Genomic DNA, 24,385 nt, shown 5'->3' with positions numbered 1-24,385 from the left:
AGGGCGTACGGGGAAAGCTTAGGGGCAGGGATGATAAGGACCCGGGATTCCATCTCCCAGCCTGGCTGGCCACTCTTCCCTGTCCTTCTGGCCTTGCAGACATTGGCATGCTGACAAGTGTCAGGCTTCCTTGGTAAAGCAGGGGACCTGAAGCCAGGTGGCCAATTGGAGGGGCTTCTTGGGCCTTTCCCTAGTGCCTAGGGCCTGTCCCTTGGGTGGGGGGAGTTAGGTTTCGGTTCCTCCTGGCCCCTGAGTCCCTGAGTTTCACTTTGATTCAGAGAGTGAGAGGCTTGTGTGAGAGCCAACACCACTGAATACCCCCTCCCCCCTTCCCTGCGCCTGTTTGCACACTTGCTTTGCCCAGACCCTCCCCTCCCAACCCCCAATTCCTTTCCCCATGGGCTGTGTGCTGGTGTTTCCAGAGAACCCTGGGGAATGTAAAGGATGGGCTGGCAGAGTGTGAGGCTTTCCACTCAGGGAGTTGGTTCTGAGATCAACCAGAACAAGAGTTGTGGGGTGAACTGAGGGAACAGCTTAAGGGATCGAGAACCTCAGCCACAGGGGAAGGCTCCCTGAAGGAAACTTAAGGTGGGATGTGAGAGGCAACTTGGCTTTCTTCCCCACTCTGTGTGTCTCCCGCCCTGTGGAGCAGAGAATCCCATAGTCCTTTCTCTCTGGCTGTGGAATATGGTTGAATCCGTGGCCGCAGCCTGTGGTTCAGGGTCCAGCCTACTAGAGGCTTATGAGACAGAAGCCGGAGCCCAGAGGGAGTAGGATCTCTGGGTTCCTGTCCTGATTCTGTGGCTAGAACCCCTTCCTCTCTCTGGGCCTCAGTTTCCTCATCTGTATTATGGGAAGCAAGGAATTCCTAAGGTTTATTGTGGCATCAAGATTCCGACCTCCTAATCCCATCTCAAGTTCTGTTGCAGTATTTTAGAACAATGGTTCTCAAGCTTTTGGTCTTGGAGCCCCTTTAAACACTTGAAAATTGGGGTTCCTGGGTGGCTCAGTGGGTTAAAGCCTCTGCCTCCAGTTCAGGTCATGATCCCAGGGTCCTGGGATCTAGCCCTGCATCGGGCTCTCTGCTCGGCGGGGAGCCTGCTTACCCCTCCCCTCTCTATCTGCCTGCCTTTCTGCCTACTTGTGATCTCTGTCTGTCAAATAAATAAATAAAATCTTAAAAAAAAATAAACACTTGAAAACTATCAAGGACCCCCAAAGAGCTTTTTAGTTTATATGGGTTAATTAAAACATTAAAGTTTAAATATTTACTAATTCATTAAAAATAACAATGATAAATAAGTAACACAAGTCATATGTTTGAAATAAGAAAGAATCCTATTTTCCAGACCAAAACATTTAGTCAGAGTGGCATTGCTTGACGATTTTGCAGATCTCCTTAGTATCTGGCCTAATAGAAGACAGCCAGATTCTCATACCTGCTTCTGTATCCAGGCTGCTGTGATATCACACATCTTAGCGCCTTCAGAAAACTCCAGTGAATACTTGTAAGAGAATGAGAGTGAGTTAGGCCAAAAAAAATCTTGGTTTTATTGTGAAATAGTTTTGGCTTCACAGGGCCCCCTGAAAAGATCTTGGGGATCCCTTAAAGGGGGTCTCTGGACTAGATTTTGAGAATCTATGCTTCAGGCTACAGTAAACCCTGAGTTTGCTAACTTATCATTCATACAGAGAGGGGAAAAAAGCTAAATGGTTTTAGTTAAAAGGAGAGGTACCATCAGTTTCCCCTTTACTTAGTTCCTGAAGGCAGTGGGAGCCATGGCAAGTCTTTGAGCTGGGGAGGGAGAAACAGATGTGCTGGGCTTTGGAAACCCTGCCCTAGCCCACTGGGGTATGCAGTGCCTGCTCCTCCTCCAAATGTGAGCTCCCACGGAAAGGCACAGCTCCAGAGGTTTCCCTCATTTCCAGCAGAGTATCTATAGGGTTGGAGGTCTGATCTCCCTGCATCAGGTTTCCTCCAAGGTAAAAAGCAGCCACTGGTGCTCCCTAAGAGCCTGGGGAGTGGGCATTTTGAGACCCAACCACATCTCCCCATCCCAGCTCAGCTCTGTGCTGGTCGGCACATCCCTGAGACCTTACCCTGGCCACGGTTTTAGTGGGGAGAAAACTCCAGAAAATATTACTGAATAGGAATGAAAATGAATAATATGAAATAAAGTTGTAGGTTTGGTATTTATCTTGATTTCTGCTGTTTGAAGAAAAGTAGGTCTGAAAGGCAATTGAGATAGATTTCTGTCTGTTTCCATAGGGGCTTCTGGGTGTTTCTGGAATGCCAGTAGTTGGTCACTGGCGTGTGAATGTGTGTGTGTGTGTGTGTGTGTGTGTGTGTGAGAGAGAGAGAGAGAGAGAGAGAGAGATTTCACTTTGGAGTGTCCAGTTTTTGTATTCAATGATACTAGTTTATCACTTGCCCTAGTCTTTCCTTGAACTAATGGACTCACAAGGAGGAGAGGGAGAAAAAGAGAATGTCCTAAGGTCATTTGAGAAGAATTGAGACGGAGGATTGAAGTGTTAGAGAAAATGTGTATGAGAAGGAGATTGCTTGCAGTGAAATGAACTACCATTTGTGTGAGCAGAACAGAAAAGCCTGCCAGGTGGAGAGGCTAGAGGGGGGGAGATGTAAAGCCACAGGGGGGTCAGACACTTCCCAGTACTAGCCACCAGGTGGCACTATTGACCCAAGACAGCTTAGTTGCTGTCCAGGGTTGGGGACAAGAGGGGTAACAGGGCGGTGTGTAACTGGCCATGTGTGAGCTTGGTGTGCTGGTAACTCAGTGGAGGGTGGCCATGGCCAGGGAAGCTGACCATCTCCCTGAGTCTTACTTCTTTCACAGCATTTAGTTAGGGCGGGAGGTGGCTGGACCATCCTTGTTGGGGCTCAGTCTGGTCCTTCCTGACCTCCACGGTGCAGGTGTCTTGATATAAACCTTCCGGGGAGTCAAGTCCTTTGTTCTCATCTTTATTTGCTGTGTGATCTTGGACAAATCACTTCTTTCTGAGTCTTGTTTTCTGCGTGTCAAAATGTGGAGATTTGAAGAGGAGGTTTTAGTGATCTTTTGGGCTCTGACATTCTGTGGTATGCTTGAGGGAACAGGAGAGCTGGGGTTAGATTTGTGATCGTTCTCTCTCAGCTGTGTGACCTTGGGGAGGTCACTTCCCATCTGTGGGGGTTATACTAATCCCTCCCTCAGACTTTTATATAAAATAGCCGGGCGGAAGAGGCTTTGCAATCTTTTTTGGTCTTATAGGACAGGAGGGGTTGCAGTGTGTCATCTTCCCTGGAATTTAAGTTGGCCAGAGGTAAACATTCCACTGCTCAGAAAGTTTGTGCCCCTGCCGATGACCACAGATAAAGGCCTTATGACAGGTGTTTGCTCAAGGTCACTGCATCTCTTGAATCTTCTCATTTCTGTCTGTCCCCACTGCTACTGCCTTGGTCTAAGCACTCTCTTATCTCGTTTGGACTCTTGCTGTAGCTTCCTTGTGCATCCCCAACTGCAATGTCCCTGACTTCTCCAAAGAGTCTAGTTTCCACAGAGCAGCCCCAGCTGGGCTTCTGGAATACGGTTCTGATCCGTGACTCTCCTGAAGGGTTTTCACCCTGCAGATATGCCCGTTGTTCTCAGAGCCCACCAGACCTCTTAGCGAGGCTGCAGCGCCTTCCTTCCGTGGTTCGGGCTCCTGCCTATCTTGGGAGTCTCATCGCTCTCCACCCTCCTTTTTTCACAGTGACTCCAGGTACACCAACCCTCTTTCCATGCCGTCTTCTTTCCTGCTGGCCGCCAAAGAGATCTGAGCACAGGCTGTGGAGTTAGGCCATGGGGGCTCTGGGGCTGACTCCAGCCATGCCTGCTCGTGTGCCTTTGGGCAAGTTATTGATCTCTCTGAGCCTCAGTTTCCCCATATGCAAAAGAGGGGCCCGGTTATGCCTGTGATTGGGCTGTTATGTGGATTATACGAGGTAATGCATGTCAGGTGCCAAAGATGACCCCTGGGCAGGCTACATGCTCAGTAAAGGGTGCTTTTCATTCTGACTGCCTGGAAGATTGTCCTCTGTCACCCACCATTGGCCCGGGTGACTCTGAATCTTGAGGCTCCAGGGTGATGTCTTCCTTGGTGCTCACTCCTGTTAGCTCCCTCGCCTCCACCTGCAGCACACAGAACCTGCCTGTGGATAAAAATAGCACAGCTGCCAGTTGTCTTCCCTGGGAGCCTGTATCTGCAGTGGTCACCATTGTCACCCTCATACCCAGCACGGGGACTTGTTCATGGTAGCAAATATGTACTGAATTGGTGGGGGTGGCATGGGGGGTGGGACTCTGGATATCACAGAAGCCTGGAGCCCATCTGGTCAGTGGGTGTGGGCTGCTGGGTAGAACCCAGACCCTTGCCCATCAAACATCCACCTGCTCCTGCCTGACCCCACAGCCTCTGTGCGCCAGGCTCTGCTCTCTGGACCCCGAGATAGGAGCTCATGGTTACTATTCTGGAAGGGAAGGGAGCTCTCTCGAGGTCTAAATACACATATACACTTACACAGGTGTACACACCACACACACACACCAAACACACATGCACAGACATGCTTAGGCACATTGGTGCCTTCAGCCCTCATCCTGCTTTCCTCCCCTGAGCCCATGTTCTGGTTTGTCTAGATCATGGCCTCAGATCGCAACAGCAGTTTGGCATCATTGTACTGGCTAGCTCTTATGGTGTGTTGACTATATATATTTAAAATTATTAATGCATTTAAAACTTGCCGCCATCATACCAGGTAGGGACGCTTATCATCCCTGTTTTTTTTTTTAAAAGATTTATTTATTTTTTTATTTGACAGAGAGAGAGAGAGATCACAAGTAGGCAGAGAGGCAGGCAGAGAGAGAGAGAGAGGAAGGGAAGCAGGCTCCCTGCTGAGCAGAGAACCCGATACAGGACTCCATCCCAGGACCCTGAGATCATGACCTGAGCCGAAGGCAGCAGCTTAACCCACTGAGCCACCCAGGCGCCCTATCATCCCTGTTTTATAAGATTCAGAGAGATCCATGAAGTTGCCCAAGGCCAAGTAGCTCCTATACCCAAGGGTGGTGGTGTTGGGAATGGCACGTGGGTGGGTAGGTGGCTCCAGAGGAGCCTTACCTACCATCCTCATCTTACCCTCACACAGTGTCACAACAATAAGACCTCATCAGTGGGATTCACCCAGCTCTCAAGTTCACCATTTTTTCCCCTCATTTCTGCTGTCCCTATCATCCTCCTGGACTGAGCTGGTGGGGTGTGGGTCTTGGCTCAGAATCTGGACTGAGCTCAAGGGGGGTCTTGACTCAGAATCTGCTTCATTGTTCAGGTTCCCTAGTTCTGAGTTTCCCCCCAACACTGCCGTGCATGCTATGTTTTCACACCTTCAAGTTGGTCAGTTTCAAGTGCAAGAGTTGGCTGGTGACAGGTAGGCTTTAAAACCACAACAGGGTAGTGCAGAGTCTGGACCCAGCGCTTCCATTTACTAGATGTGTGAGCTCTGACAAGGGCCTGCTTTGAGTCTCGGTGTCCTCGTCTGTTGAAAGGGGATGATAATTCCTGCTTCTCCTGGCAATTAAAAAATGGTCTTTTGTGATATTTTGATAGACAGTTGCATGGCAAGTTTAAAAAATAGCTATTATTATTTCTGTCATCAGAGCAGAGAGGTTTTTTTTTTTTTTTAAATTTTATTTATTTGACAGTGAGGGAGAGATGGAACACAGGCAGGGGGAGTGGGAGAGGAAGAAGCAGGCTTCCCACAAAGCAGGGAGTCCGATGCAGGTCTCAATCCCAGAACCCTGAGATCATGACCTAAGCTGAAGGCAGAGGCTTAACGACTGAGCCACCCAGGCATCCCAGAGCAAAGAGTTTTTATACGGGATTCAGATTCCTTGACGACTTTGTTGAGAACTTTCTAGATTCCTGGCTCTTTTGTTTTCTCCTTTATTTATTTATTTTTTAAGATTTTATTTATTTATTTGATAGAGAGAGATCACAGATAGGCAGAAAGGAAGGCAGAGAGAGAGGGAGAAGCAGATTTCCTGCCAAGCAGAGAGCCCGATGTGGGGCTTGATCCCAGGACCCTGAGATCATGACCTGAGCCAAAGGCAGAGGCTTAACCCACTGAGCCATCCAGGTGCCCCTCTCCTTTATTTTTTAAAAAAGATTTTATTTATTTGAGAGCGAGTGGGGAATGGGGAGAGTAGGAGCAGAGAGGGAGGGATAAGCAGACTCTCTGCTGAGTGTGGAGCCTGACATGGGGCTCCCATCTTACGACCCTGAGATCAAGACCTGAACTGAAACCAGGAGTCAGATGCTTAAGTGACTGAGCCACCCAGGGGCTCCCTCTTTTCTTCTTTTTTTAAAAAATGATTTTATTTCAGTCACTAGGACTAATGACAGGATTATTCAGGCAAGGGGTCAGAAGAAAAAGAAAGATGTGCCTACCAGAATTTATACTGGCATAACTTTAGCTCTGCGTTTCAAGAAGCTAATAATTCAAATTGTGGATGAGGATAGCTTGCAGAGGTAGGATGAGCCTGACATGGGGTAGAGAGGCCTGGGTTCCTGACCCCAGTTCAGCCACTATCTCACTATGAGATCTGGGTCTGGTCCCTCCGGTCTGGGTCCTCGGTTTGGATGTGATGAGCCCAGACACCCCTTCCAGCTCCTGATCTTTCCTTTTCTCTCCTCCCTCCTCCCGGCTGCCCCTCTCCCTCCTCCTCCATCTTCTCTCTCTTCGTTTCCTTTCTGTCTGAGACACAAACGCCATCCAGCACTCTTGAATGGGACTTTTGTTCCACTAACATCTCTTTTCTGAAAAGGACCATCGGTCAGGTTTGTATCTTTTAAATACTGGCACATTTTATCAGTTAAGAACCTGCATACCTCTCTCCAAAGACACAGCCTTAAGGAGCAGACAAGCTGCAAAGAGGAGGTTAATGGGAGACAACGGAGGAAGAAGAAATAGCAAAATCTTTTGGGGACCCTGATGTATGGTCCCTACAGAAAATGCCTACTTCCCAGGAGCCCCCTTTCCTGCTCTTGCCATGACCTTAAGCATTTTCTTTCTTTTTTTTTTTTTATAATTTTTTTTTTAAGATTTTACTTATTTATTTGACAGACAGAGATCACAAGTAGGCAGAGAGGCAGACAGAGAGAGAGGGAGGAAAGCAGACTCCCCGCTGAGCAGAGAGCTGATATGGGGCTCCATCCCAGGACCCTGAGATCATGACCTGAGCTGAAGGCAGAGGCTTAACCCACTGAGCCACCCAGGCGCTCCAAGCATTTTCCAGCTCTGCTGCAGTCATGACTTGTGTCCCCCTCTTCCTTCCACACAGAATTGAAGGGAGTTGGGGGGGGGCAAGAGCAGAGCTGTGCTTGAGTGGTCCCCATCTCAAGGCCCCTTTGAGGTCGTCCCTGGAGCACTGGACTTGGAGGGACAGGGCCATAAGTGTGAGTGCTGGTGATCTGGGGCAAGGCATTCTGGGCCTCAGTCTTCTCCGCCAAAGGGAACAGAGAGCCTTCCTCAGAGTCTTGTACAGACATGGTGAGAAGCAGTGCATGAGAAAGTGCTTTGTAAACTGTAGAGCTCCGTGTAGGTGGGAGAAAGTTCTTGTAGTTCATATCATGAGCCTGTTCTGTGACCTTGAACAATTCCTTAACTTCTCCAAAGGTCAGCTTTGCCATCTGGAAAGCGGGAACCACCTAGGTCTTGCAATTACTGGGAGAATTCCATACTAGGTGAAAGCACCTGGCCCAATTCTTGGCCGTGGCAGGTGCCCAGGTAGAGGTCAGTGCCCGGTCCCTTTCCCTTAATCGTGTCTTCACCGCCCTACCCCTGTGATCCAGCGCACAGTCATTAAGGGACAGGCTTCTGAAATCTGGCTCCCCAGGCAGGGAGATCTCAGCGATTTCCCTCCTGGGCCTCCTGGAAAAGAAGGATAATAGTAATACTTGCTTCAGAGGGTTGTTGAGATGAGACGCTGCTCATACACCGCTGTGCCCGGAGTCGGCGCCAGGTGAATCGTCCGTAGCGATTCGGCCAGACCTTGCTGGCTCCGCAGGGTCGGACGCGGGCCCCGGGCTGGGCTGCATCTTCGTCCAGCGTCCAGGCCCAGGCCGGTGGAAGAGAGCCAGGCCCGAGCGGAGCGGGAAGGGGTTTACTCAGGGTCACAGCAGGGTTCAGACGCCAGGACCTTTGAGGAATTTCCAGGGATTCCGCGGTGCCGCCTGGCGACCAGAGGAGCTAGACCCCCTTCCTCGCCCGGTCCCCCTCGGCCCGGCACCCGGCAAACCCCTTCCAGCGGCGTATCGGGATGTTCCCCCGCGACGTGGAAGGAGAAATAAATTCCACCGCAAATTCAGAGCGCGGCGCAAAAAGAAGGGAGCGCGCGGCGCCCTCGGGAAGGAGGCGGCCCGCCGCCCGGCTCCGCTAAGCATTTGCAATTTAATTGACATTTGGCGGCGGGAAGCCAATCAGTATAAGTCAATTGACGTCGGGCGATAAAACTACCCGGCGGCCGGGCGCTCCCCCAGCCGGCGGCCTCGGCTGGGCCGCGGGGCACAGCGTGGCGGCCCCGGCAGGTAACGGCGCTGGCGCGTGTCTCGGCCCGCGAGGGGGCGGCGAGCGGCCCGCTGATTGCCGCGCAGCCCACGGCGGCCGGGAGAGGCCCCTAATGAATGACTTTATTTGCCGGGACCCTGCTGAGAACAATTGAGTTTGTTATGGTAACAACGGATGCCAGCTTTCCGTGCCCCGGGGAGCGCGGGCGCGGCGGCAGCCGGGAGCTGGGCAGCGGAGCAGATGACGCGCGCTGGCGGCGGGGACCCGGCCCGGCGCATGTCAGGAAGCCGGGGACGCTGTGTACCCCGCAGCCTGCGGAGGACAGGCCGCGCTGCCGGGTCGCCTGGGACCGAGGTGGATGGTGCACGCCGCACTCGCCTTGGACCGCGGTGCGAAATTGGGATGGCAAGATGCTTTTTGCAGGTTGAACTGGCTGGTCCTCCTGGTGTCCCTCACCCCCAGGGGCCGAGGGGGTTCTGGTCAGGCCGCACGTTGCATTGACATCCACTTTTTGTTTCTTGCATGAGCGGAAGACTAGAAAAAGGCAGAAAGGCATCCCTGGTTCGAGTGCCATGGCTTGACAAATACAGGGTTGGATTTCAGCGCCCCACACCCCCCTTACTATGGTCATTGTCTCTACACCCTCTGCCCTGGAGAGGTGGCCCTCCCTCCATCGCTATCCCCATTCTGGCCTCCCCATGCTTTGTGGCATGGCACCTCCCACAGGAAGCCCTCCTTGCTCCCACAGAGAAAGCTGTCAGCTGCATGGCTGCCCCTAAGCGTCCGCAGTCTTCTCTTGCCTCCCTCATCAGACCATGAATTCCAAGGGCCACCCTTCCATTCAGCCTCAGTGCCCGGCCTAGAGCTTGGCACAAAGCCCAGATGTGGAAGGAGTGGATAAGAGACAGGATTTTTTTCCTTGCAATCTCTTTCTTTCCTTCTGACCAGAGACACCAGAGTGCCTTCTTGTTTTTTCTTTTCCGGTTCTCTTTTTCAGGCATGCTGTCATTCATTCACTCAACAAATAGTTACTGAGAGCCAGCCATGTGTTAGGTAGGTACTCTGGTACTAACAGGTCACTGCCCTTGGGCAGTTTACTGCTCAGCAAGAGAGGATAATGCACTGTTTATGATAAATATGGCAGGCACCTACCGTGTGCTGCATGATGGCCCAAATTCCAAGGTGGCCAAAGCTTAAAAAAGGCTTGCTAAGGGTTTTTCCCTCTGTCACTGCGTTCAGTGATCCCTAGTGCTGCCATGTGACAATCCCCCTTATTCACAGATGGATGCTTAGAGTGTGTAAGAAGCAGCATGCTGGTGTGGAAGGAGTCTAGCTTGGGAATCCAACACGAATTTGCCACGTGAGCTCTATTTTCTTCCCCTCTGTGTCCCGGTATTCCCATCTGTAAAATGGGGGAGTTGCAACTGATGATCTCTGAGGCTCCGTTGGGGATGAGTGGTCCATGGGGAAGATGGAGCCGGGACAGAGGTCTTTGTTCCCAGCCCCTCGCCCCCTGGTCTGGCAGTGTGAGCAGTGGAGGAAAACCTCAGCCGTGAGGTTGGCAGTGAGACAGAGGCATTCACGGTGTGGCACGCACTGTGCTCGCAGCAGCCTTAAGAAGTACAGGTGCTGGGGCGCCTGGCTGGCTCAGTCAGTGGAGCGTGCCACTCTTGATCTTGGGGTTGTGAGTGCAAACACCACGTTGGGTGTAGAGATTGCTTAAAAATAAAATCTTTTAAAAAAGGAAGTGCAGGTGCTGTTCTGTTTCCTTTTTGCATATGGAAAAGATGAGAGATGAAATCACCAGCCCAGGGTCCTACAGCTAGTCAGTTGCAGGGCCAGGATTCAGACCCACACAGTCTTGTTACCCAGCCTGTGCACTTACCTGCTCTACTTGTGGCAGAACTAGCACCTTCTCCCACCCCTCCCTCCCCTACTCTTCTACCACACCCCAGGCTTTGGTCCCCCCCCCCCAACTCTAAGCCCATTCTGCATATTTGCAGGATCTCGGGAGCACTGATCTCTCAGAGGTGTCTTTCCTTCCCCTGGCCTTTTGCTTTTTCCTTTGTTACAGGCAGGAAGGAGAAGTCTCTTCTCCGCTCTGTCCTAGCTAAATTTGTATTTGGAAATCTGATATCTAAAAAGGATAAGGGGAATGCAGGGGCTGTTTTTTAGGAACAAGACATTTCTTAAATATTTTATTTATTTATTTGAGAGAGAGAGAGTGGGAGAGAAAGCATGAGCAGGAGGAGGGATGAGGGAGAAGCAGACTTTCCGCTGAGCAGGGAGCCTGACATGGGGCTCAATCCCTAGACCCTGAGATCATGACCTGAATGGGCCCTTAACCACCTGGGCCACCCAGGTGCCCTGGAAGTGCATTGATTTTAGAATTAATTTGGGCACCTGTCTTCCTGTCTCTCAAAAGGGGTCTGGAGAATTCTTTCCCTGGATATATCCCTATTTCAGGAAGACTGATGAAGGAATAGTCCCTAACATGAGACAGTGCTAACAGGCAGAACCAGAGGGGCCTCGGAAAGCATATAGAGTGATCAGTGTTCCTTCTTAAAACAAATATTTTGTAGTGCTTCCTTTGCTATACTAAAATGAAATTTAGAAACAAGAAAACCTACCTATATATATAATTTAAAAACTCAATTCAGTGCCCCAATTGTGACAAAAGAGGGAAAGAAAAATGAAGTCATAATAAAATGATATATTTCATTATGTAAATGCCCAGGCTTGGCTACAGCAGAAGACATAATAGTCAGTTGCTAGCGCTTATGCACAGAATCACCATGAATGCAGCAGCTACAAATGTGGACAGCTGTGTTTTTTGGCAATACCAATTCTTCTGGTGGTGTTGCCATCAGTAAACTGATTTTTTGAAATTGTAAACACATCTTGATAAAATTCCAACCAAAACAAAGCATCATCTTTCCTCCTTTCATGTGATGGTTGCATTCCTGGAAAAGTCAGTGTAAATTAAAACGCCAAATTTGTGTCTATAAGTAAAACAGTTAGGTTCAAGGTTCCAATATTTATAAAGAGAGTTTTCGCCAACCTGAGTGTATGATAGGTTATTCCAAAGACACGTGGTCACCGGGCAGCTCTTCGCTGTGCTGGACTGGGCTGAGTGCCCCCCATCCCACTCTGCCCCCTAAATGCCATCATTTCTCCCCAGTAACAGAAACTCACAGATTTAATCATCTTTGTTGAGGTCCACTGGAACAAGCAATTTCTCTCTTGGATCTCTTCCTTTGGGAAGTTCTGTGACTCTGTTAAAAGACAAAATCTGCATTTGTTGTGCACCTACTATGAGCATGATCTGGCAATGGGGAGACAGAAGCATGACCTGCTTTCTGTCTGTGCTGTGAAAGATGAGCCCTACTCCATGGGTGCCGAGCTCCTGGGAGGCTCAGTCCTCAGGTGCAGCCTCCTACCTCTGGTCTCTGTTTGGGATACCCTCTGAATCTTTCCTCATACCTCCAAGCCCAAATCCTGGCTCAGATGCCGCCTCCGCCCTCCAGGAGGCCAGCCATCCCTGACTGCCCACCCCCCAACACCAGATAGTTCTCTCTCTCTCTGGGCCCCCACTGCCTGCTGTGTGGGGTCCTCTAGGGTCCTTGCCCATGCTTGAATCAGAGCTCCATCTCCAGGCTCCATCTCCCTGCTGGAGGTTGGGATCCCTTGAGGACTAAGACTGGGTTTCCTTATGGGGCTGTGCTTGTGGTCAGAGCACTGGTAAGAGATGGTTGAATGCTTGAACCAAGAGAGGCAGCTTAGCCGGGTACCCCTCTCTGTGTACATCTTGTCCTTTTAATTAAGCAAATGGCTTCTTTTCTCCTCTCCCCACTCCCTGGTCCTCATCGGCTCACATGAGATGCTTGCTGTGCAGACGGTGCTGGCTTGCTTGGGGTCTAACAGCCTGCTTGCTCTGACTCAGTGCTTAGACTCGGTACAATTTATTTACTTATGAAGGTTTTATTTATTTATTTGAGAGAGAGAGAAAGAGAGAGTGCACACAAGGGGGGAGGGGCAGAAAGAGAGGAAGAAGCCAACTCCCCCAATGAGCAGGGAGACAAGGGGCTCGGTTTCAGGACCTTGAGATCATGACCTTGGCCAAAGGCAGATGCTTAACAATAGACTGAGCCACCCAGGTGCCCTGACCTGGCATAATTTTATTGAGCCCCATTGCACAGACGAGATGAGCTGTGAAAGGTCACACAGCTGGCAAGTGGCAGAGCCTGAGCTGGTGCCCAAGCCACCACCATCCATGTCATCTAAACACTTCCAAGGCTGGGACTTCCTCCTAGAAAGTCATTCATTCATTTAGTGGCTCCTGACTCAGTGTTGGGCACTGTGGCCTCCATGGTAGACCAGGCCTCCTCGTGGCCCCCTTTGATTTCCCTTAGGGGGCCCTGTCTTCCTAGCCCCGGGCCAGGCATAGAAGGGAGCGTCTGAAGCCCCCAGGCAGGGAGCGGCCATCCTTTCCCAGTAGGTCCTGGAAGAGTGGCTGCTGCCTCTGTACTTGAAATGTCCACTTTTATCCATTCATTCCCAAGTATTTATTTTGTGCCTGCTATGTGCTCTGGGTCCTGGAGACACAGGAATGAACAAGTCAGACAAAAACCTCTGCCCTCATGAGCGACATTCTAATAAGGGAAGAGACAATAAGTAAATAAGGAAAATAAACAGCGTGTTGCTGAGGGCGCTGGAGGGTAACGAAGCTGGGGAAGGGGCCAGAGCGTGACTCTGGGGAGTGGGGGGCGGGTATAGGCTGGTGTGTGGAGGGTAGTCAGAATGGTGAGATGACATTTAAGGGGAGACATCAAGGGAGGGAGGGGTGAGCCAAACAGATATCTGGGGAGGAATGTTCCGGAAAGAGAGAACAGCATATTCAGAGGCCTGAGGCAGGGGTGTGCTTGGCAAGGAGGCCTGCAGGGCTAGAGCAAAGTGGAGGAGAGCGGGAGGAGGGAAGGTCAGGAAGGCCGGATTGCAGGGCGGGGCACCCAGATTCATCCATTTAGTGGCTCCTGACTCAGTGGTAGGCACTGTGGCCTCTGTGGTAGACAGGGCCGGGAGGCCCCCTTGGACTGATCTGGGTACGCAGGTGCTGTACAATGCACTGGGGATTTTGCTTGGTGTGAGAGGGGCCATGGGGTGGGGGGCAGCCCAGAACGTCTAACTGTTCTCTGCCAGCAGGGAGCCACTAACTCCAGCAGATTTTCCCTCCTGATAATCTCCTGAACCTGGCTCTGAACCTGGGTATTCATACCCCTCATCCGCTCTTTCGTGCACAGGAACCTTCCTCTGGCTCAAGGGGCCTCTGTCACATCTCCCCCTGGTGGGGTCTCCACACTGTGGCCAGATCAGACCCATGAGCCCCTCCACTGCGCAACCCTTTTGTGTCTGGCATGGTCTGTAAGTGGTCAGGCAAGGGCCCGACTCTTTGGAAACCAGACTGGGGGATCTGGGAGGTGGGATTGGCACTACTGGAAGGTGGACTACCATTTTGTGGTAAGGGAGGCAGCGTGCTGCAGGGGGAGGCCCAGAAGCCCTCTCCCCACCCTCAGTAAGCCCCTCATCTCAGCCCTCACACCCAGAGGCGCCAACTTTGTTTATTGTTTCTCCCTCGTTCCCCGTGGGCAAAGGAAAAGTCTATTAGTGTGTTTGCAGACTCTGCCAGCTCTGAGCAGATGCAGGGCTGATTTACAAACTGTCATCGCCCTGGCCTCCTCGGGAGACCTGCATGGTGGGCTCAGCCTTGTAGCTCCAAGAGCCACCTCCCCCAGGCAGACAGCCGGGCAGAGCCCTCGTGCCCCGATTTCCCAAAGGATTTCCCAAAGCGCAGCCCCTTGGCTTGCAGCTGGGAAATTTAAATTAAATGCCACGAAGGAGCCATAACAGCACATCGGGCCAGGTTAACAGTGGAGAAGGAAGTTCTCTCTGTTGACAGGAGCTCATTGGCTTGACACGAATTAGAGAGGTGTCCAGACAAAGTGCAGGGGGTCCTGAACTAAGCACCTGGGGTCCAGGTTTGAGTTCTAGTTAGGCCACCGAGTGGGTAACTTTGGACAACGGTTTACTGGCCCCTGGGCCTCAGTTTCTAAGCTGTGCGCGAAGCTGCAGGAGAACTTAGAACCCCCCCTGAGCTCTAAAATTCTCTGAATCAAAATTTGAGGATGTTTCCTTCCTCCAAGAAGCCGAGGACAGTGTTGTGCCCTGCATGGCTTGGCAATTCTGGGAGTGCCCGGAGGTTGACAGAGGCACTTGGGAGCTGAGACACTAGGTCTCTTAGTGTCACCTGGCCTGATAACTCTGCTGGGTGACTCGGACAAACCCCCTCCCCCTCTCTGAGCCCATTTTCTCATCCATAAAATGGGAACGATGATCTCCTGTCCTACTCCTTAGGTCATTGTGAGAATCCGACAAACTGGGGAATGTGGAAGGTCGGAGTGAATACATGCTTGAGTGGTTGTTGTTATTACCATTTCTGGGTGTATTTTACCCCGTGTGGGCACATGCACGTGCCAATATAATACGAGAAGATGCTGCTGCTGTGTTCAGAGTCCAACCAGGTCCATTCAGCTATGTGGCAGGGAATGATGTGGCTCCTGTGTGGGGTCCGGACCCCTCGGAGGGGTTGTTCCGTGCCATCCTAAGTCCACCATTGATGCGCATGTGTCTGGGGGGAAAAACACACTACACATAGACACAAAAGCCCCTCGAGTTCTTTTCAACTGAGACAGGAGATGACACACATTGGCGGACAGAGGCTGATCTCTGTGTATCCAAGAGGAGTCGAGCCAGTCCGAGTATATCTAACAGGTCAAGCTCTGAAATGAAGAAGCAATAAGCCAGTGAAATGGTACTATCACCAAAACATGATTGATCAATTGAATTCTATCAGAGACAGTGGACAGTGAGATTAACTCAGGCCTGATAGGTTCAATGAGTTAAAGCATGATGTTCATTTCAGCTTCATTTCACCAGTCTTTGCTTGTGAAATTGGTCAATCAATAGAGGTTGAAGATCATATATATATATAAATATATCGGGGACCATCTTATGGGGAATATAATCTCACTAGTTGGCTCCTGGCTGGGGCTGCCTGCCTCGGGTAATGGAGACAGAACAGGGACTCTATCAGCCCCATCGAAATGGCCTGATATCTTCTCCAAATGAAAAGTATTTTTGGATCTCTGATGATTTATCTTTTTTTCCTCCCTCTCACTTTGATCTATGACAAAACCCATACCCATCTTGGAGAAATATAGTGATTTCTCCTGAAAACATTTGTGCAATGATCAGATAGATACACTTCAAAATATGAACCTTCTTTTTAGTTATATTGTCCTTGGGGAGAAAAGAAAGACAGTAATTTAAAAACCCAAATGGGGGTAATGCAAAGATATCAGGGTAAATATGATTTTTAAGCCCTTTTATTTATTTATTTCTGTGCAGTGGAGGATGGGGGACAGACTGCTGTGTGTGTGGAAGCCCAAAAAGGGGGTGCACCCATAAGGAGTCCTTCCAGGTGTAATTAAAATGAAGCCTTTAGCATTCTTTGATCTCATTTAAAAGCACAACCCATAGTAACAAATCACCCTTTTGCTCCCAGTAATATTTCATTTGCTTTGGAATATTTTCACTATGGTGGCTAATTTAATATCCCTCCTAATTAGCGTGGATATCTCTCTGTAAGGTAGAATAATTAGGTACTACTGTACAAGGTAATGGACTTGGATAGTATGGATTGGAGAGAACAGACTTGTCCCATGGCAATGCACAAGGTATTCCTTCTTGTCTCTTCTTTGAGGTCATGTTGATTCAGTTAAGCACAAAGTATGCATCAGAATATACATTAGGCTCTAGATAACAGAGAACAGTGCTGAAAAGCTAGATAGAGAGGAAAGAGCCTTGTGTACTTTGCTGTCTTCCCCTTGGCCCAATTCTTGCATTCCAAACCTCCTGAATTATAGCCATTCTCCAAGCACCACATTTTCACATGCCCCTGGGCCTTTGCATATGCTGTTCCCTCTCATGAGAATGCACATCCTCTCCCTGCCTCTTTTTTGGGCTCACTCCTTCCCTCTCATTTTTAAGTCTTTTTTTTTTTTTTTAAAGATTTTATTTATTTATTTGATAGAGAGAGAACACAAGGCGGCAGAGAGGCAGGCAGAGAGAGGGGGAGGGAAGCAGGCTCCCTGCTGAGCCAAGAACAGGATGTGGGGCTTGATCCAGGACCCTGAGATCATGACCTGAGCTGAAGGAAGAGGCTTAACCCACTGAGCCACCCAGGCGCCCCTCATTCTTAAGTCTTGAGCTTCACTTCTTCCAGGTGGCTTTTTTGGATCACCCCTGCCCCCCAGCCTGAATTAAGTGGAGCGATTTAGTATAGGGTTAGGGGCAGATTCTGGGGTCAGACTGCTTGGGTCTGGATCCCAGCTCTTCAATCTCTTAGCTGTGTGACCATGGGCAAGTTACTTAAGCTCCCCAGGCCTCAGTTTCCTCATCTGTAAAACAGAAGGGGCAATAACAGACTTGACAGTATGGGACTATGATGAGGATTAAAGCGATACGGTGCTTAGAATAGTACCTGGCACAGAGGAAGCTCTGTATACGGGTCAGCTACCATCACCTGGTTCCCAGGGCTGCCTCCACTTCTCAGGCTTCTCGCACTTACCTTACTGCATCGGAATGATTCACTTCTCTACATCCTCCACTCAAAGGCAGGTGTTAGAACTTAAACTCCTCTGTGATCCAGGTGCCAAGAGCCAGACAGCCAGCAGGAGTTTGGTGCACGTTGCTCAGGAATGAAGGGATCCATGAGTCTCAGAGTGGGCATCGGGGGCCTCGTGTGTTCCCAGGCTCACCTCACTTTGGACCCGTCCTATGGCCTTGGACAAATCCCTTTGCCATCCCAGAGTGTGGAATCATCGGTCCCTCAGGGCCTTTCCCTCATTGACAGCCTCTGACTCATTGGGTGACACACGGCACAATCCAATTCACTCTGGTCGAACCTGAACTTATTTGGCAATTTTACAATTTCGCGTTTTTCCTTCTCCGAGAAGAAAGATTGAGTGAGACTAATGGCTGAATAATGGTAGTTCCAGTGGAATTTCCTGCACACGACTCTGATTTTTCTCAGCCCAGTTTAAGTTGGGATTTATACAATCACCCAGAACATCTATTTTTGGTTCTGGCTGCCATGGGACGGTTCCAGCCCTGCCACCCTGCGGCCCAGCACAGGGCCTGGCTTACGGTAGATGCTCTAGAAACGTTGGCTGGATCATGCCTGTGCCTGGAATCTGCTCCCCTTTATCTTCACGCCTTGTCTCCTCTGCGTTTCTGGGGTCTGGCTTGGGTGGCTCCTGCTGCAGGGCCCCTTTCCTGCTGTTAGTCATCTCTGGGTCACCCTGAGCATCTAAACACCCCCATGCAAAGTAGAAGAATGAATGGCATTTTGCCATTATTGTTGGACTCTGAGCGGTTGAACAACTTACTGTGTCTTCCTTTAGGTGTATGTGAAGCTTAAAGCTCAACTGAGCTCTGGTAGTTTATCATGCTCTCATTTAAAATTTAATGAATTGGGCGCCTGGGTGGCTCAGTGGGTTAAGCCGCTGCCTTCGGCTCAGGTCATGATCTTAGAGTCCTGGGATGGAGTCCCACATAGGGCTCTCTGCTCAGCAGGGGGCCTGCTTCCCTTCCTCTCTATCTGCCTGCTTCTCTGCCTACTTGTGATCTCTGTCTGTCAAATAAATAAATAATATCTTTTAAAAAAATTAAAAAAAAATAAAATTTTATGAATTGCCTCAGATCGTTTTTAGAAGTAGGTAAACATAAAGCCTTAGTTGTTTCACTCTTTCCTCCTCCGGGATCACTGATGTCCTAGAGGTCACTCCTGAAGGTTTTCTCCCAAGTTCTCTGAAGATGCCAGAGACTCTCCTGCTGCCGAGATCCCCTCTAAGCATTGAGTACCCCCCAAGTCCCCTGCAAAGCCTCAAGTCTTCCTAGGTCATGCATTCGGTCAACAAACACTGATTAGCTTCTCCTGTGCTCGAGGTGAGTCAGACATGCACTCTGCCCTCAGAGAGCTCATACTGTTCGCGGGAAGGAAAGAAAGAACAATCCTAGAGACAGCGTATGTTTTTCAAGCCCTTGCTGTAGGGCAGGCCCTGCTGAACATTCCACAAGGAGTCTCCTCTCATTCTTTCCTGAACCCCGGGTCTCATGACTGTCCTATTTTACAGATGACAACATTGAGGATTCAAGAGGTAAAAGAAGTTTCTCAAATATCATAGGCTCATGAGAGCCAGACTGGAGATTTGACCCTGGGCCTGCTGGTGTTCGGGTTCCCAGGCTTCCCTGGCATGTGCGCCGCATCCTCCCCAGGGCCTGGCTTTCCTCTAAGGCCTGTTAAGAGGCATGTGGGTATTTCTGTTGCCTCGAACACGTTACTTCTTACCTTTGCCAGGTCCCTCAGCTGGAAAATGGGGACTGACCTGACGGGATGTGTTGTGAGGAGTAAAATCCAGGCCATAGTGGCGGCCAGTGCTGCTTGCTGAGGAGACCCAGAAGAAAGGGCCATTCGGGGGCGCCTGGGTGGCTCAGTGGTTTAAGCCACTGCCTTCAGCTCAGGTCATGATCTCAGGGTGCTGAGATCGAGTCCCGCATCGGGCTCTCTGCTCAGCGGGGAGCCTGCTTCCCTCTGTCTCTCTCTGTCTGCCTCTCCATCTACTTGTGATTTCTCTCTGTCAAATAAATAAATAAATAAATAAATAAAATCTTTAAAAAAAAAAAAAAGAAAGGGCCATTCGTTCAGCCTATGGACCTAGAGGCAGGCTTCAGAGAGGAGGTGATTTCTTGGCTGAGCCTTGAAGGGCAGGGGTGAAGGCGAGCAGGCAGTGGGACGAGGAATGAGGAGTATGTAGCCTGCTGGGATGGCATTGTGGGTGAAAGGTGGGTGACTCTGACGGCAGGGGCAGATCGTGGAGGCACGGAAGGCTGGGACTTCATCTTGAGGAAGCCTTGGAAGGGTTTTTGTGGTGAAAGTGGTGGTGACAGCAGCTAACGCAGGTTGGACACTAACTTCGTGCCAGCCACCGGGGCTAAGATGTTACGGAGATGATCTCATGAATCCTTACAAAAGCCCCAGGGATTGACTTACGGACCATCGTGCCAGTTTATAGATGAGGAAACGGAGGGTGTTAGTTTTAGTGGCTGATCTGAAGGCTGAAGGGGAGTGGAGAGAACATTGCAGGTACGAGGCCGAGGCACACATCCCTGCTGAGCGACCTCAGGGACTCAGCCTCTGGGGGTCTGATGCGCCGAGACCCGGCTGTGCCGCATCTTCACTGGGGAGGCAGGCCTGGGAGCACGGTGGGTGTCAGAGAGCTGGGCTGAGAGGCAGCAGACTGGCTGGGTATCACTACCCTGGAGCCCTCCCTGCAGGCCAGGTCAGGAGCAGACCTCGGACCCTGAGGTAAGGGTCGGGGACATTGTAGAGCCCAAAGCAGTTAATGGAATCTGGGACTTGTCTCAAATTCAAAAAGATTAAGGGTAAATGTATCCTGGTGAAGAAGAGTGAGATTTCTTCCTCTCCAACCTCATCCCAGAAGCCCCAGCAACCCCCCAGCCACCCACATATCTGTTCCTAAACCAAGTATTGGCAAAGAGAATGGGGTCCCCTGGGTAGGCTCTGGTAACTGTTCAGTGGTGGAATGGGAATTGTTGGGGGGGGTGTGTGCCCTACAAAGGCTGTGCAGAACAACCAAAATGGGAAAATAAGTTAATGCTCATGTAATATTATTTAATAGACAAAATCTAGGTGGGTTTTGGAGGCAAGAATGGTTAGAAATGACTGATTCAGCCTCTGAAGTGGGTGATAGGGCCTCTGAGGCCCAGAGAGGGCTCACACAGCAAGTAAGTGCAGAGCTGGAGGTAGAACCCAGGTCTGCTGGCTCTCAACCCTTTTCCCATGGGGCCCTGCCACTGGCCTGCCCTGCAGGGGAGCAGCTGGGAGGATGGACGAGGTTCTGTGAGGGCTCTGGCTTTGACAGGGTTCTATAGACTGACCCAGTGGCTCCAGGCTCCCTTCCCGGGATTTGGGGCGATCACAGAAGGGATTATGGAGATTCCTGTTTGTTTTTATTTTTTTTTCCCTCCCAGTGAGCATCTGCAGACATAAAGTACATGATGATTTTTAAAGAAACAAACCAGAGCCTTTCTAGAAAAATGCAAAACCCCTGAATCTGCTGTGCTCTGAAGAAAACGCAATGGGTTTATGATCTTTTAAGACACACAAGAGACAGCTTTCTCTTGACAGATGGGGATCTGAGGCTATTTTGCTTCCTCCCCCTTTGCGTGACCAGACCCGACTGTGTAAAGCTTTTAGCTTCAAAGCCGGGTTGTGAATAACATTGGTTTAACCTGAAATTTAAAGCCAGCATTTCTTTGCTCCCCGAGACGGGGCTTCCTGCCCCTTGCTCCCCTGAAGCTAGCTTCCAGAATGTTAATTCTACGAGCCATGGTTGACTAAGCCCAGCACTGGGTCTATTACATATTATTTGATTTGGAGTAGAGAAAAAGACTTAAAGATACCATGCCCCTTGTATACCTTTGTACTTTTGCCCATGTCTGTCCATATATTTAAGCATACCATTCACATTGTAAGTTCAGATTTTTCTCCGTGGAATAAAATGGGTCCGAGGGTTTCTGTAGCTTGTCTCCAAGACCACATTTTCCAATGAAGTCAGATGGTGTCTTTGCAACACAGATGAGAAATGCTACGGAAACTTCCACGGGAGGCTTGGAGGTCAGGGCTGGTTTCTGGGTATTCATTTTTGTAGCTGTCTTTGAGCATATAACTGGTTTGTTTGGTTTGCTGTGCACCCACTATGTGTGTACCCAGAGACAGGTTGTCTGTGTCCCTGGCCCAAGAACTATGCCTCTTTTCGTCAGAGGATTTGTGCTGGTTGACATGTGCGCCTTTTCTGGTCTGATTATTTTTCCATTAACATTTGCCTCCTCCACCGAACTGAAGTCCACGAGGGCAGGGCCAGGCCAGCTCTTATCCATTGCTGAGGCCAGCATTAGTGTGACACCTGCTCACTAAGGTTGCTTAAGAGAAGAATGAATGGGGACACTTGGGTGACTCAGTCGGTTAAGCATCTGAGCGACCTGCTCAGGTCATGATCCCAGGGTCCTGGGATGGTGCCATACGTCAGGCTCCTTGCTGAGCGGGGATCCTGCTTCTCCCTCTCCTCCGTTCTCATGCTCTCTCACTATCTCTCTCTCTCAAATAAATAAATAAAATCTTTTAAAAAAGAGAGAGAAGAATGAATGATTGAATGAATGAAATCAGTTGGAGGGATGCTGGTATTTGCAGACCAGACCTGTGAAAAAAAGATGGTTGTTCATTTATTCCACAGATATTTCTCGTGGAGGAGACAGAGATGAATTAACCGTGGCTTCCCTTTGAGGTAGCGAATAGTGCAGTGTCAGAAGGCCCAGTGGGCTTGACTCCTAAGAAAAGGGAGAAAATGGCCAGAGCCCAAAGAGCAGGGGAGGAAGCAGCTGGAGCAGAAAGGAAGGCATCCCGGAGGAGGAGGCACGCGTGCTTACCGGCTGTGTCCGTCCTGGCAACAGGGTGCATGTCCATGGGGAATGGCTCCCCTTCCTAAGCGGCACGGTGGATGCTCTGTGGGTGACAGCCCTACTCCACGCATCACATTCAGATGTCCACAGGGGCAAACCTTACCTTGCCAGCCCTGAGTCTCGCCAAAGGATGATCCTTGGGCCCAGTGCTTCGAGAGCACAGGCTCATCTAAAGGAACTGGCAGTTCAGGTACCGGGATGAGGGATATGGACAGTGATTGTTCCTCAGCCCCACCCGTGGCCCCTCTCTGCGCCCCCAGCAGGACTCAGATCCTCCCCATGGCCTCCGGTGGGCTCCGGGGCTGTCTGGCCATCCCCCACCTGCCTCTCCACAGTCTCCTGGGGTCTCTTCCCCTCACTGTCCTGTGCCTTTCATCTCCCTCTCATGTCTAAGCCTTTGTAGGTGGCCTCCTCTGCCTGGCGTACCCTTTCCACACCTACCCTCTTTGCCCGGCTGAGCCCTGTCCTCTACTCTCAGTTCAAGCATGATATTCCTGTGGAAGACTTCTCTCACCCCCCCCCCCCGTGCGGTCACACCTCTCCCTCATTCTCCAAACTCCTGTGCACATGATTCTAGACACTCTTTCTACTTGGCAGTAATCACAGTTTGTAGCCACATGTCCGTGTGAGTATTGACAAAAGTGAGCTGCCCTTTCTGGTTTGGGAAGAGGGACCTGTCTGAGGCATCCCTGTATCCTCTGTTGTTTTTTTCTAAACACCACCTGGTACAGAGTAAACACTTCATCCATGTTTGTCCAATGAGTGATTATATGGGTAGATGTGTCTCCGCCTCCTCAGGAAATGACCGACATCAGGCATCTGTGCAGAGTGACAAGGTAGACCTACCGTACCTCCCTCCCAGTGGAGAAAGCAAGTAGGGGTGCTGGAGGGGCCAGGGCAGTGGGAGGAATTGTAGGTCAGGGGCACAGACCGGAGAGGTGGCTCTTTCCAGCTCGCGGTCCTCTGCTAGGAGTGTCTGGGCCTTCTCCCAGACTTGGCCCGTGGCTGCTGTGGTTGATTTTCAGAAAACCAGAGCAGAATGCAGCAAGGCTTCTTCCCAAAAGATGGCTCAGGTCCCCACAGAACTGCCTGTGCCTGGAGTACGGGAACCTGTCCTCAGCGAGCTAGGCTTCCATGGACCCCCCGGTGCATACACTTGAGTTGGCCATGTGCCCTGAGCCTTTACTTAGTGACCAGATGGTGACCTTGCCCACAGGAGCCCTCAGCAGAGGCACCCTCAGCTTCCTCAGTGGAGGTGAAGGTCTGCCCTTCCAGAACTCTGAGCTGTGCAAAGAGCCTGGCCTGTGAATCCCACAGGAGAGGGATCGAGCCTGAGGACATCTGTGGGAGGATGGCCGGGCCAATGTGTCTGATGGAGCAGCCTGAGTGGGAGGGAAGGGGTGGGGAATGCCCAGCTGGGGGCACAGTGAGATCTTGATGGGAGTCACCGGGGACTGGCCGACAGGAAAGAGCCTTCATTAGGAGTTTGGGGTCTGGCTGGCAGGATGGGGCTGGGGAGTCTAAGTGAAGTTGGTGGACAGAAAGAAGTCTTTTAAGAGTGGGTGTCATCTCTGACAGGGAACCACTTGTTGGGAGTACTGGGGACTGAGGGCAAGGTCATACTTCAGTAGGAGTGACTGGGGCCAGGATGACAGGCCAGGGCAATAGCTGAGGAGAAGAAAGATGAGTGTCCTCCCCTGTGTGTGTGTGTGTGTGTGTGTGTGTGTGTGTGTGTGTATCTTTGATAATAGGGTCATTGGGCAGATGCCAGCCAATGGGAGAGCACGGGCAGGGTTCTGAGCTCCTATATTCTACTAGTCTTTGATGCCCTTGTAGGAATGGTCCCCATGGGGATAAGCCATCTTGGAAAAAGGGACTCTGAGGATGATGTCATGGGACATCATGGGCAGGAATAGGACCAGTCTCGTGGAAGACTTGTGTTGCATGTAGCCAGAGGAGGGACCCAGACTCTAGGCTGGGGACATCAGCCAGAGAGACCAGCTTCCCTCGTGGCCTACGTGTTGGGGTATCTGGTCACTGAGGCTATAGCTTAGCCTATCATATCCTCTTGGGTCAAAGTGCAGGTGCGATCTGTTTCCTCAGGGAGATTTATGAGCTGCTTCT

The 24,385-nt window shown here is 50.6% G+C and overlaps 1 protein-coding gene across 6 annotated transcripts in view; it reads left to right on the top strand.

Annotated features, from left to right (window-relative positions):
* The window catches only part of PAX5 (paired box 5), a 200,929-nt gene that overhangs the window by 44,911 nt on the left and 131,633 nt on the right, over window positions 1–24,385 (top strand). The gene's annotated exons all lie outside the window — the stretch shown is intronic.

Source organism: Mustela nivalis (genome assembly GCF_964662115.1).
Source record: "Mustela nivalis genome assembly, chromosome: 13".
Classification (NCBI taxonomy): Eukaryota; Metazoa; Chordata; class Mammalia; order Carnivora; family Mustelidae; genus Mustela; species Mustela nivalis.
The sequence above is the reverse complement of the archived record's forward strand: the minus strand, read 5'-3'. Positions and strand labels throughout refer to the sequence as shown.